Raw genomic sequence first — 12,659 nt, 5'->3', positions numbered from 1 at the left:
ACGAGATCGAGACCGCTATTTATCAACCAAGACGAGACCGAGACTGTATGAAGTCTCGTCTCGTCTCGTTTCGATACCATCTCTGTGTTGACCTAGACGAGATCGAGATCGAGACGGCGATTTTTGACTCGAGACGAGATGGAGACCGAGACCGCTATTTATCAACCTAGACGAGACCGAGACTGTATGAAGTCTCGTTTCGATACCATCCCTAACATTTAAACATTTCAAGCACATAAATAAATACATGATTTTTGGTAATTTAAGCAAATAAACATCCGGGACTCTAGTCATAAGAAAACAGACTATCAAAGAGGAAATCGGTTTATAAGTAAAACAATAAGAGATTAACACTTGATCAATTTAATTTATTTTGTGGTGAGTTATAAAATAATTAGGATAGTCTATTTTAGCTATTGCTGATATCTGCTACTTACGTTGATAATTTTTATTTCATTTTTCTTCCGTTATCAATTTATTCAGTTCACAATTACTGTATTCCTTCACTAATCTCATTCCATGGTTTCATTTTCATCTCTCTGTTGCTTTAATCAACGCTACTTATTTTTCGCAAACAATAATCTTTTTAGTGCCAAGTTTGATACGTTTCCGTAGCTACGCTTGAATGAACTGAAGTCTGACTCCAGGTACGTATGTATTTTCCTCTTATTGTCTCCTAAGGTATATTAATGAATTTCCCCTTCCAAAAATTCCAAGAAATAACACATATGAATTATCGGGATTTAATTTTTCTTATATGGTTTAACTAAAACTAATTAACCATTGAAATTATCTTTACTCGCTTTCATTACACTTGCGTCAAACAATCTATAACAAAAACAACAATGATGATGGATGGAAGCCTTCAAACAAGATACAGACACACATACTTACATACATATAGAGACAGAGAGAGAATGAGAGTCAGAGAAACTCTGCTACACCAAGCAAACAGTTTACTCTCGAAAGTACAACTAGACAGAGTTCTTCTTCGTGTTCAGTTCTATATGTCATGGCAGAAAAGGCAAAAAAGGTCAACAATGAAAACAACTGTCAACTCTGTTCAAAACAGCTATTAAAGTCTGTCAAAGTATGGTGGTCCACAAGAATACGTGAAACTTTCGAATTTTCAGTCATATATTATGCTATATTCGAAGAACCTTGGAACACTAGTCGTGTGTCAAATTGATCCATGGATCAATAATCTCGTTTACATTGATCCACAAAGTTACTGGGACTACCAGATTTATTTATTTAATTTTCGTAATTTTATTAGAAATCAACTCTCTTCTTCTTGAAATGAAAGCACAGATGGCTAAGATTAATCTTTGGCAGTTGAAACATTAGTTATAATTAATCCGTTCGACAAACGTTTAAAATACCTTTAAGGAAGATCGAAGATTTTTCTACAAAAATGTTCAACACAAGTGTGTTTTAAATTTTTAAAGTACAACCCTAATCTGACCTAAATGTACAATGTTCAGAAAAAAATGAATATTCGGTTCGGGTGTACCACTTCCAATTAATACCAGAATTTGGAAATATCACAATTCTATAGAGATTACCCGATTCACTTTAAAAGCAATGTACGGGTGCTCTCAGATACGCTGTATAACATACATTTATTTGTGTCCGTGTGTTTTCTTACATTCTCCTCCATTTAATCTTCAATATTATTTTTCAGTTATTCTGAAATACACAGACGATATATACGTATATAAATATGCTATCTTCCGATTTTACATAAGCATTATTGTTGAATTTTTGATGTCATTATGTTAACGCTATTATTATATTACTATCAAATACATTCACTTTCAGTACTACTGTATATTCAACAGCATAAAGAGAGTCTATTTTTAAAAAGCTTGTCCCTGAAAAATTTATGACTAATGAGAATCAAAAGATTCATTCAAGCGTCTAATTCCTACTTCTAAAAGCTCTTAAAAATCCATCCCACTCCGCCAACCCCTTTCCCCTTCCCCGCGCGCCAGAAACTGCAGCCGCTAATCTTAGTCATCAAAATACAACTAAAACTAGTTTCCCTCTCCCCACTGAACATTCCGCTTTTGATTGGTTAAGATAAATCCGTAATGTTGGCTGCGCTTCAAAAAATACTATCTACTCAATGTTTCCATGTCTTGAATGAGAAGTTCACAGTCAAACAACAACGCACTAGTGGTCACGTGAGATGGGAGAATTATCTGATTCGTCAGTATCGTAGGTCGAAAACACATAAGGTTGGCAACTTCAAAAAGTTACTTAGAAACCTCTTGGAAAAACAATATAGATATGCAAATATCTTCGAAAATTATTAGTTCTCCTTTTTCATATTTTGTCAAAGTAATTACAAGAAATGCTTAGCCCATATATAAATGTATGCATAAAGTTCATACACACAAAAATAACTTAACATGTAATATAGCTATTTTGGTTACAAAGAACCCTTGATAATTGCCGAAAATTGAGTTTTTTAAATATAAAACACACAATTTTAGAGCAAGGGAAAAGTCAATTATTGTGAAGGTTTCCCACACTAAGAGCTATGAAACCCTGGAATTTCACAGGAAAATTCTAAATACTTTAGACATAACAATGGTTTAAAATATAAAATACATTTTTCTGTTTTGGGAAAAAGAAGTCCAGATAGATCATAATGAAACACCTCCACTTTTGTCTTCAGAATAACCAACTTTTTTTGTTTGAGGGTTGATAACGTAGTAGATAGGACTCATTATAATTATAACAATATAAAATGAACTTATTTAAGTATAAAAAGACAAAACAATAATATATATGCAATTCAAAGTAAAAAAAGATGCATCTTCTATTTGGCCAAAAAATTACTATATACATTGAATATATTATTTGGAGTTGTGAAACGCATTAAACTGATGTAGGTAACCATTGTAGTAACTTTAGAGACCAAGAAAAATGTCATATAAATGCGAATAGTTATTGTCTACAGCTCGTTACACAGAGACCTCTTGGTGCTATAGATAGATAGATAGATAGATAGATAGATAGATATAACTTCGTTACTTCTTTAATGCTTGTTACTGAAACATATCCCATCGCCAGTGCTGTACAGATATCGGCTACATCTTTCAAAAAAAACATCATTGACCTGGTAACATGACAAGATCTACGACAGATGACTTCAACGATAACGAATGCACTTTTCAAGAATGCCATTCTTGTTCAGCTAACTTCATGCTAGCAGACCAGAAACGGAATCAACGGCAGTCTACATTTTTTGTTACACTTGTTATTAATGCTTCGTTAGTGGTCGTTAGTGCTATATATCCCATCGTTACTGCTCCACAGTTAACAGCTACGTTCTTCAAGAAAACAACTATTCGCCTGCTATATACATGGCAGAATACCAGGGACGAAATCTAGGGTAGACCGCAATTGTATTACACGCGTCATCAGTGTTTCGTTACTGCTCGTTAGTGCTGCATATTCTATCTTTACTACTCCAGAGATAATGGCTACATTTTTTAAAAAAGCATCCATTTTCCATTTCTAATTTCATACCAACACGCAAGGGACGATATCTACAGGAGACCACAATTTTGATGACACCGCACAGTAGTGCTTCGTAAGTGTTGGTTACTGCCCCATATTCTACTGTTAGTGCTACATAGAAAGCGAATATATCCTTAAATAAAGATATTATTGACCTGTTTACTTTTTGCCAGCAGAACAGGGATTAAATATACGCAACCCACAATTTTGATTGCACTCGTCATTAGTGATTCCTTAGTGTTAGCTAGTGCTCGCATCCCATCGTTAGTGCTACACAGATAAGGGCTACGTTTCTAAAACCTCCATATTTCTTTCATAATTTCCATTCAAAAGACTGCCCACAAAATTACAGCAAAACCCAATTCTGATTACAACTGTCATTAGTGCTTCCTTAGTGCTCGTTAGTGTCGCGTATCCAACTGTTTGCGCTTCACAGATAACGTAGACAATGTTGAAGAAATCCTTATTGGCCTAGTAATTTCATTCCAGCAATCGAATGACGAAATAGACCGCAACCTGCAAATTTGATAACATCTGTCATCTGTCACTAGTTCTTCGTCAGTGTTCGTTAGTACCGCAAATCTGATCGTTAGTGTTCGTTAGTGCTACACATCCCGTGGTTAGTACTGCACAGATATCCCATTGTTAATGCTTCACAAATAACAGGCTAAGAAGGCAGTATTGGTCTGCTAACTTGATGCCAGCAGACCAGGGACGAAGTCTACGGTAGACAACATTTTTTATTACACTCGTCATCAGTGCTCGTTAGTGCTGCATATGTCATAGTAAATTCTCCACAGATAATGCCTATATATCTAAAACATCCAATTTCCCGTCCTAGTTTCATGCCAACAAGCAACTACAGCAGACTACAATTTTGATTCTATCTATCATTAGTGCTTCGTTAGTACTCGTTAATGTTTTATATCATATCGTTACATTTCGACACATTTCCATACAAACCGTTCTTTCTTTTTTAACTTTACAACAGACCAGGGACGAAACCTGCGGCTAATCACAATTTCATTTACAGCCGTCATTAGTGTTTGTTAGTTCAACATCTTACATCGTTATTGCCCCATAGATAATGGCGACAGCTAGGTCGTTACTGCTTTGATATGCCGCATGCACCATCGTTAATGCATATGTTTTTTTTTAAAAAAAAAACATTATTGACCTTTTAACTTCCTGTCAAAAGAACTGGTACGATACTTTCTCCAGATAACATTTCCAATTTGACACATCATTAGCGGTTCGTTAGTACTCCTTAGTTCCGCAAATTTAATCGTTAGTGCTCCACAGAAAACACCTATATTTAAAAAAATCATAATTGGCCTTCTAATTTCTTGTGAAATGGCAGGCAGGTATAATACCTACAGCAGAGCAGATTTCAAACATCGTTAATGCTTTGTAATTGCTCGTTGTTGATGCATCTCATCGCAAGTGCACCGCAGATGACGCCTACATTTTAGCAGAAATCATTATAGGCTTACCAACTTCATTTGGACGGGGCTGGTATTCTACCTACATCGGATATTTTTTATTTTTCATACCGTAAGTATTTGGATACTGCTGATTAGTGTTGCAAATTTCATCGTTAGTGCTCCATCTATTGCGTAAACTTATTAAAATAGTATATTGGTCAGCTAACTTAACCCTTAGTCGGTAATATCCGTCTCCTAGACGGATGTACGATACTTTTTTCTTCAGAGTTGGTACACATATTGGAGGTATGATCTGATACTTCACATATGCTTCAGTTGTTTGTTGACTGTGCAATTTTCAGCAGGTGGATGCGTGTCTAGCTCATTGTTGCAAACTTCGAAGTGTATAAAGTTACTAGTAGTAGAAAAATGATCGATCTGGGCCAGCATTGGCCAACTCACAAGCTCCTGGGAAATTGAGCACCTTACACCGTGAACCCACGGTCTTTTACGACCTCCATTTAGGGGTGTATTCGTTCTCTTTTATGATCACATATTAAGGGGTGAACATAACGAACATGGCAGAGAATATGAAACATAGTGTACTCGTTTTCAACCCCTACGAACACAGCAGATAACACATAACACTACGTAACACACAGCAGAACAGATAACACATAAGAGTACGTAACATAACAAGGGTGTATTCATTCAACCCCTACAAACACATAGAAGAGAAGATAACACATAACACTACGTAACACACAGCACAACAGATAATACATGGCGTATTTTCCAACCCCTTTTTTAAGATAACAGAAATTACGAACACATAGAAGAGCATATAACACATAACATAGCAAGGGTGTATTCGTTTTCCAACCCCTATTTTAACATATCAGATAACACATAACATAGCAGGGGTGAACTCGTTCCCTTTTCCAACCCTTATTTTAACATAACGAGCAAAGATTACAATCGAACACCCACGGTCTACAGATAATCATTCATCACCCCTAATGAAATTACATAGGAGAGCAGATAATACATAAGATTCGTTCCCTTTTATGATTACTTTTTCAACCCCTATTTTAACATAGCAGAAATGACATAAGCATGTCCTCAAACTACTGACCATTGTGAACAAAGGTCAAACTAAGAAACGAAACAACATATCTAGGTGCTGTTTCCACATTTAGCAATTGGTCATCAAGGTCGAAAATTAAAACTCGAAAACAGAGCCACATTTAGCAATAGGTCATCAGGTACTACATGTCCCAAAATTAGTGGTCATCGAGGTCAAAGACCAAAACACTTAAAACCAAATAACTCTTAAATGGATCCACATATTGAGGTGCTGTTTCCAAATCTAGTAATTGGTCATCAGGTACTACAAGTTCCAAAATACTGATCATCGAGGTCAAAGGTCAACATATTTAAAACCTAATAACTCGACAACTGAGACACATATTGAAGTGCTGTTTCCAAATCTAGTAATTGGTCATCAGGTACTACAAGTTCCAAAATACTGATCATCGAGGTCAAAGTTCAACATATTTAAAACCTAATAACTCGACAACTGAGACACATATTGAAGTGCTGTTTCCAAATCTAGTAATTGGTCATCAGGTACTACAAGTTCCAAAATAGTGGCCATCGAAGTCAAAGGTCAAAATACTTAAAACCTAATAACTCGAAAACGGAGCCACATATTGAGACGGTGTTTCCACATTTAGTAATTGGTCATCAGGTACCATAAGTTCCAAAATAATGTCCATCGAGGTCAAAGGTCAAAATACTTAAAACCTAATAACTCGAAAACGAAGCAACGTATTGAGGTGTTGTTTCCAAATCTAGTAATAGGTCATCAACTAGTACATGTTAAAAAGTACTGATCATCGAGGTCAAAGGTCAACATACTTAAAACCTAATAACACGAAAACTGAGCCACATACTCAGGTGCTGTTTCCACATTGAGTAATAGGTCATCAACTACTACTACAAGTTCCAAAATAATGATCATCGAAGTCAAAGGTCAAAGTACTTAAAACCTAATAACACGAAAACTGAGCCACATATTGAGTTGCTGTTTCCACATTTAGTAATAATATTGCTGAGATTCGGATATTATATTAAATCGCTCCATTTGTTTTGCTGTTTATCTAACTTTTAGAATATTGTAAAATCGTTAATGCTTGCTGTTTTATCTTAATTGCTGTCTTCCAACTATAGAACACCAATTAGTGTTTTTTTTTCTAATAACCTATTATTCTTAACGTTCAACAATTATTCACTGTAAAGCAATGCTTATAGAATTCTTTTCTCGGAAAAATCAGCTGTTTGCATGAAAAAGTAATTGGGACTCTTCCAACTATAGAACACCAATTAGTGTTTTTTTTCTAATAACCTATTATTCTTAACGTCCAACAATTATTCACTGTAAAGCAATGCTTATAGAATTCTTTTCTCGGAAAAATCAGCTGTTTGCATGAAAAAGTAATTGGGACTGTTCCAACTATAGAACACCAATTAGTGTTTTTTCTAATAACCTATTATTCTTAACGATCAACAATTATTCACTGTAACGCTATATTGAAAGCAATGCTTATATAATTTCTTGCAAAATTCTTCTCGGAAAAAATCAGGTGTTTGCAAGAAAAAGTAATTGGGGCTGTTTCCACTATAGATCACCAAAAGTGTTTTTCCCAATAACGTATTCTTTCTAAAGCTGTAAATAGAAAAAAACGGAATTTTACTTTGCAAAATCCGCACCGAAAATTTTGAACCGAAAGATATGCCGTATTAACTAGCTATGTATTATTTAAGCAAAAACGAAGGGCTAAATTTGAGAAAGCGAACATGGACCATTTTACTCAAATTTGGATGGAGTATTTATCTTTGTATGAACCAGAAAAAAATGAAGAAGATCCGTTTTAACTAGTTCCATATTTCTGTACAATTTTGTACTACTCAAATAAACGAAATTTTATTTTTTGTACCAATCACAAGAAAATCAAAGAAGGGTCATTTTATACCTTTCTTGTGCTATTCAAATAATAGAGGGATCAAATTTCAGTGGTCTATTTTTTTTTTGTACCAATCACAAGAAAAGCAAAGATATACCATTTTAACTATTTAAACAAATGAAAAGATAAATTTGAATGACCTATTCAATTTTGTACCAACGAGAATTGCCATTTTGTACTACTTCAATAAACAAAAAAAAAAAAAAAAACGAAGAAGGTTCATTTTAACTAACTCAGACTTTTATACCATTTGTACTACGGTACTCCAATAAACGAAGGAATGCCAACCAGAAAAAAAAAGAAGTGAAGATTAGGTGGATTATTGTCTTTTGCATCAACTAGAAAAGAGAAGAAGAGCTACTTTAACTTGCTCATTATGTACTGTTTAAACAAACGAATATTGACCATTATGTAACTTTTGAACTTACTGAAATGTTCTATTTTTGTATCAATCAGAAAAACCCGAAGAAGGATCATTTTAACAAGTTCATAATTTCGATGTTCTACTTTTTATACCAACGAGAAAAAAATGAACTAGCTGAATATACGAAAGAATAAATTTAAGTGACCTATTCAATTTTGTACCAATGCTGAAATGTCATTTTTAACTGGTTCAGAATTTTACTACTCAAATAAACAATGGAATATTGTACCATTTTGGAGTTTTCAAATAAACAAAGGACTTATAATTTGTGTCAACTTCAACAAACAAAAGAAAAAAGCAAAAAGGCTCATTTTAACTAACTGAGAATTTCTGTAAATTTTTGTATTATTTAAACAAACGATGGAATAAATTTGAGTGGCCTGTTTTTTGTACTAAACAGAAAAAGCGAAGAAGGTCCAATTTAGCTAACAGTGTACTATTTAAACAAACGAAGGTCTCTTGAGTGAGATTTCCAATTTTGTAGCAAGAAGGACTATTTTCTAACTAACTCAGAATTTCATTTCATTTTGTAATACTCAAATAAACGAAAGAAAAGCAAAAAAGTCCTTTTTAACTAGCGCAGAATTTATGTAAGAATAATTTCGATGTTCTACTTTTTATACCAACGAGAAAAAATGAACTAGCTGAATATACGAAAGAATAAATTTAAGTGATCTATTCCATTTTGTACCAAGGAGAAATGCCATTTTTATCTAGCTTAGAATTTCTAGTGCATGTTGTATTATTTAATCAAAACGAAGGGCTAAATTTGAGAAAGCGAACATGAACCATTTTACTCAAATTTGACCATTATGTAACTTTTGAAATACTGAAATGTTCTATTTTTGTATCAATCAGAAAAACCCGAAGAAGGATCATTTTAACAAGTCATAATTTCGATGTTCTACTTTTTATACCAACGAGAGAAAATGAACTAGCTGAATATTTAAATATACGAAAGAATAAATTTAAGTGACCTATTCAATTTTGTACCAATGAGAAATGGCTCAGCAAAAGGCGAAGAAGGACTATTTTAAACAATGGAGTATTTAGTTTTGCACCATTTTGGAGTATTCAAATAAACAAAGGAATTATAATTTGTGTCAACTCTAAAATCAATTAAACGAAGTAATGCATTTGAAAAACCAAAGTTGAGTGTTTTATAGCATTTTGTATTATTTCAACAAACAAAGAATAAGCAAAAAGAAAAAAAAAGGATCATTTTAAACTAGTCTAATAAACGAAGGCATAAATATGAGTGAGCTATTTAATTTTGTAGCTGGGTATTTTAACGAAAGAACAAAATTTTACTAACCAGAAAAAACCGAAGAAGACCCATTTTAACTAACTGAGAATTTGTGTACCTTTTGTACTATTTAAACAAACGATGGGATAAATTTCAGTGACCTGTTTTTTGTACTAACCAGAAAAATCGAAGAAGGTATCTTTATAATAGCTCAATGAACGAAAGAGCAAATTTGGGTGTTCTATTTCTTTTTTTACCAACGAGAACCATTTTAACTGACTTAGAATTTTATACTTTTTTGAAAAATTTGTATCAAATCGAAAAAAGCACGGAAATACCATTTTAAATAGCTCAGCATGTTACAGCTTTTTGCGTTTTTGGTCTACCCAATTTAAACAAACAAAGGAATAAATTTGTGTGAGCTACTCAGTTTTATAGCAAGCAGAAAAAGGAAAGAATAAATTTGAGTGGCTTAAGCAAAGAAGGTCAATGGTAACTAATCTTTTTGTGCTATTAAATTTGAGTGACCTATTGAAGAATGAATAAATTTTGTTTGCAATTAACAAAAACGGAGGTCTATTTTATGTACATTTTGTACTACTCAAATAAACAAAGAAATACCATATTCTGCTACTCAAACAAACGACGGAATAAGCTCAGAATTTCTATACCTTTTTGTGTTATTCAAATAAACGAAGGAATAAATTTGTGTGACTTATACCAACCATGAAGGTTCATTATATCATTTTGTATTACTCTATTTCATTTTTGTAACAATCAGAAGAAAACAGCTCAGAATTTTATACCTTTGTGGTGTTACATTTTGTATATTTTTGTGTCATCCAGAGAACAATTTAAATTGGCTCTCCCGTCACTAAGAAAGGCTTATAAAATATTTCAACGAAAGATTTAACAAACCAGAATTGCGTCATAATTGTGTAGAACAGACTACATAGCAATTAGCGTTCTAAAGAAAACTGATGAATGATGACAAATCATAACAGCATGCATGGCTATTTTTGATCACAGCAGAAGAATCAGCTCATCAAGGAGAAGAAAAGTTTTTTAAAGATCCATGTTGAACACCATCTATAAAGAGTGCTGAAGATATTTAAGCAACGTTACCCAACATTTGTATTGCTAGTATACTGCCTATTGTTCATCGATTCAATTATATTTTTAAAACTTTTTTCCTCGTCTAAGATAAAGTATATGAAACTTCAAATATATATTTTTGCATTTATGTATTTTATTATAATGGAATATAAGTTTATGGAGTATATTTGGAAAATAATAGAACATACATCATGATGTTATATTGCCTTGAAAACATGTTATTAAACACGGAGAATGCATAGAATGCTTTTATTGTAGGTATATAAAATTATTTATTTGATTTGCTTTTGCTGAAGAGCAGAAAAATGACTAGCATAGAGATTGTTTATGTTTCACCTAGAGAAAAAGAAATTTCACGTGAAAACGAGAAACCTATACTGTTAATCCAGCCGTCTGACCCCGATTTGCCAGATGAATTACGTGATAAAGTGAGAATCGTATATCCAACACAAGAAATAGAAGAAGTGTATTATTTTAGACGCTATAATAGATATAATGATGAAATACTCCCGGAAAGTGATGATGACAGAGTTTCAAATATTACCTGTTTTGAACTGGAAGCTAATGAGTGTGACTGTACTAGTGAAACTATTAGTGATACATGTGTTATACAATTATTTAATGAGTATACACCAAATTCAGTATTATTATGTGAAGCATGTTCTAAACATAATGAGAATGAAAAAGATCACAACTGTTTGCTGCAGTATGATTACGAATTATTGCAAAAGGTGTGGACGATCTTAATTAAACGTGAAATGAGAGAAAAAATCTATAAACTTTATATAGAGAGGCATTTTAAAAGTTGTAATATTAAGAACACTTATACTTTGGAGAAAAAATTTAATCTGTTATATGAATACATTACACAGTGTGATTATTATATCAACAAAATAGTAGAAATGTTTTTAGAGAAAGATAAACAATTATTTAATTCTGTAAATCAACACTGAGCCCACTGTAGCATATGCATTTGATTGTGTAAGAATAGAAGAACTTGAACTGTTAACTGGATCAATTTGTAGTACTGTAATATTAAGAATTTAATAGATAACTAACATTGGACTCTGGCAACTGAATTGTCAGGGAGAGTCAATTTACATTGTTCTCTGGATGACACAAAAATATACAAAATGTAACACCACAAAGGTATAAAATTCTGAGCTATTTTCTTCTAATTGTTACAAAAATAAAATAGAGTAATACAAAATGATATAATGAACCTTCATGGTTGGTATAAGTCACACAAATTTATTCCTTCGTTTATTTGAATAACACAAAAAGGTATAGAAATTCTGAGCTTATTCCGGCGTTTGTTTCAGTAGCAGAATATGGTATTTCTTTGTTTATTTGAGTAGTACAAAATGTACATAAAATAGACCTCCGTTTTTTTTAATTACAAACAAAATTTATTCATTCTTCAATAGGCTAGTTACCATTGACCTTCTTTGCTTAAGCCACTCAAATTTATTCTTTCCTTTTTCTGCTTGCTATAAAAGTGAATAGCTCACACAAATTTATTCCTTTGTTTGTTTAAATTGGGTAGACCAAAAACACAAAAAGCTGTAACATGCTGAGCTATTTAAAATGGTATTTCCTTGCTTTTTTCGATTTGATACAAATTTTTCAAAAAGGTATAAAATTCTAAGTCAGTTAAAAATGGTTCTCGTTGGTAAAAAAAGAAATAGAACACCCAAATTTGCTCTTTCGTTCATTGAGCTATTATAAAGATACCTTCTTCGATTTTTCTGGTTAGTACAAAAAACAGGTCACTGAAATTTATCCCATCGTTTGTTTAAATAGTACAAAAGGTACAGATTCTCAGTTAGTTAAAATGGGTCTTCTTCGGTTTTTTCTGGTTAGTACAATTTTGTTCTTTCGTTAAAATACTC

Source organism: Thermobia domestica, chromosome 4 (genome assembly GCF_964235325.1).
Source record: "Thermobia domestica chromosome 4, izTheDome1.hap1.1, whole genome shotgun sequence".
Lineage (NCBI taxonomy): Eukaryota > Metazoa > Arthropoda > Insecta > Zygentoma > Lepismatidae > Thermobia > Thermobia domestica.
The sequence above is the reverse complement of the archived record's forward strand: the minus strand, read 5'-3'. Positions refer to the sequence as shown.